Source organism: Papaver somniferum, chromosome 3 (assembly GCF_003573695.1).
Source record: "Papaver somniferum cultivar HN1 chromosome 3, ASM357369v1, whole genome shotgun sequence".
In the NCBI taxonomy this organism is placed as follows: Eukaryota; Viridiplantae; Streptophyta; class Magnoliopsida; order Ranunculales; family Papaveraceae; genus Papaver; species Papaver somniferum.
The window spans coordinates 228761793-228764679 of record NC_039360.1 but is presented as its reverse complement, the minus strand read 5'-3'; the positions used below and the strand labels follow the sequence as shown (position 1 = coordinate 228764679).

Genomic DNA, 2887 nt, shown 5'->3' with positions numbered 1-2887 from the left:
CAGGGATAAATTCTATCTTAGCTCCTTAGAGAATTAGCGTCAAAAAAGAAAGGTAAAGGTTATAGCCTTTTTTAACCAACCTAATATTTTCTCGGTTTAATCCTTTCTTAAAAATATATCCCAAGGTATTCTTGAACATATTTGCGTCCTCGATATTGGATGACAACCAAATTGAGAAAACGCCCCTCATAACACTCATTATCGACTCTGATCAACACCGATAATAGTTAACCACATGAATCATACAAAGAGTTAATATATCATGCAAAACGCACAACTGCTGATTAAGTGATTCCCTACTAGACAAAAAATCTTCAATAATTCTCCTACAGAATTCGTATCCTAATGACAGCAATACATTAATTCTCTAGCAGTCGGTTTACAGGAATTAGCAGGATGGATTTTTGCAAAAGAACTAATTATATAGTTGCATGGCTAGCTTCTAATAGCAATATACATATTCGATGCATGTTTCTGTTCTTGGCTCAATAGAATAACAATATAGGTTTAGCAATTATTCCTTGTTAATCTTTTTGATTGATTCATTCAATCAACTCCAAATACAATGAATAACCAATATATTCAAGAAAGTCAATGGTATGCAAATAATCATCGATTTAATTAAAAGGATGCCATTATGACTAGCATTTTGAAAGATATGCTCCACAAGGAAAATATAATCATGAACTACATGTCTATGCTGTTATCTTTAACTAAGTATAAAATGCAACGATTTAGTACTATATGGAAAAATATGCAGTAAATGCGTTCGATCTCTCAACTTGGAGAAGCTGCATGGAAATGAAAAGGCATAATACAATTATGTAAAGTTATTATTAGAAACAATTATATTATAAGTGATACAGTTAGTGGAAGTAAGCTACTAACATTCTCTAGAAACATATATAAATACTTAGACACTCGCTCAAACATATATACAGAAAGAGAGTGTTGAGTTCTTCAAATTTAATAACCATGGAAGCAAAATATGTTATAGTTTTCTCAGCTTTAATCTTTTCTCTCTTCAACCTAGGCGAAACAGCTACTGCAGGTAGTTGGAAACTACTGAAGAAAAGTATTGGAATCTCAGCAATGCATACTCAACTATTGCCAAACGATCGAGTTATTATGTTCGACAGAACAGATTTTGGTCAATCAAAAATTTTATTGCCGGTAGAAAGTTGTACCGATATTTCACCTGATGATAAAATCGATTGTTCAGCTCACTCGGTCGAACTAAACCTTTTGGATAGAAAGGTACGTCCACTCACAGTGTTTACCGATACTTGGTGCTCTTCGGGTTCATTAGCACCTGATGGAACGCTACTACAAAGCGGTGGATCCGGCACTGGTCAACGTGCTGTTCGAACTTTTCAACCGTGCGCTAACTGTGATTGGACGGAGGATCAAAAAGGGCTACTTGTTCCTCGATGGTATGCATCTAATCAAATTTTGCCAAATGGGAAAGTCATTGTCGTTGGTGGTAGAGGTCAGTTTAATTATGAGTTCATCCCTAAGAGCTCATTGCCATCGGATTCCAAAGTCTTTGCACTTCCATTTCTTAAAGAAACCAGAGATGCCGTAGAGAACAACTTATACCCATTTACTCATCTCTCAACTGATGGGAACCTTTTCATCTTTGCTAACACTAAATCGATTTTGTTTGATTATATAAACAATCAAGTCGTCAGGAATGATTATCCAGTCATGCCGGGTGGAGTCTCACGCAATTATCCAAGCACTGGTTCATCTGTACTGCTCCCTCTAAAACTTGGTTCCGTCAATAGCACTTCTGGTGCGGCACCAGATGCTGAAGTCTTCATCTGTGGAGGCGCACCACCAAATTCATACATCAGTGCGATCAAAGGAACATTTTTACCAGCTGCAAAATCATGTGGACGTTTAATTATCACAGCGAAACAACCAAAATGGGTAATGGATGAAATGCCAATGGAAAGAGTCATGGGTGACATGCTCTTGTTACCAACAGGTGATGTCTTACTCATAAATGGTGCGAAAAAAGGCGCTGCTGGTTGGTATTTAGGTAGGGAACCGGTCCTAAACCCAGTACTCTACCAACCGGAATCGAGTAAATTTGAGATTATGGAAGCATCAAAGACTCCTCGAATGTAGCATTCAACTGCTATTTTGATTGCTGATGGGAGAGTATTAGTCGGTGGGAGTAATCCTAACTCCAATTACAACTTCACAGAGATGTTTCCCACTGAATTGAGTGTTGAAGTTTTCTCACCACCATATTTAAGTAGCGGTCCTCGACCGCAAATTAATTTGGCGAAACTTAAGACTGAAATATCATACAAGGAACCAATTTCCATTGGTTTTGTTTCGAAAAAGAAAGAAGGGATCGAGAACGTTTCTGTGATCATGGTTGCACCGTCATTCAACACACATTCTTTCTCCATGAATCAAAGGATGATGGTTCTGGAAATCAATCAAGTACGTCGAGTCACCCGCAATTATCATGTCATAGACTGTTTTGCTCCGCCTACTCCTAATATTGCACCACGAGGCTATTATCTTCTTTTTGTGGTACAGAATGGAATTCCTAGTAAGGGAAGATGGGTGCGTATCAGTTAATACTGTTAAGCGTGAAGGTCGCATGCTTTTTATTTTTCTTATATTCTTTATCAGTAAGTAGTCAGGAACGAATGATTTGGTTAGTTCATTCTAGCTGGTTCAACTGGTACATTTATGCTTTTCTTTTTCTTTTTGAAGCATTTATGCCTTTATTTTGTACACAGTGTTGTAATTTTTATATTGTTTACAACTACAATCAGTTAAAATATTTGTTTATGCCTTTTTTTCTTTTACTTCCTCATCTCATTCGTTTTCATGGACTGCTTTTTCAAAAATAAAAAAAAAAAGA

The 2887-nt window shown here is 36.7% G+C and overlaps 1 pseudogene; it reads left to right on the top strand.

Moving 5' to 3' along the window:
* The first annotated feature begins 975 nt into the window (after positions 1 to 975).
* LOC113360797 lies at positions 976 to 2598 on the top strand (annotated as a pseudogene).
* The last annotated feature ends 289 nt before the right edge of the window (positions 2599 to 2887 follow it).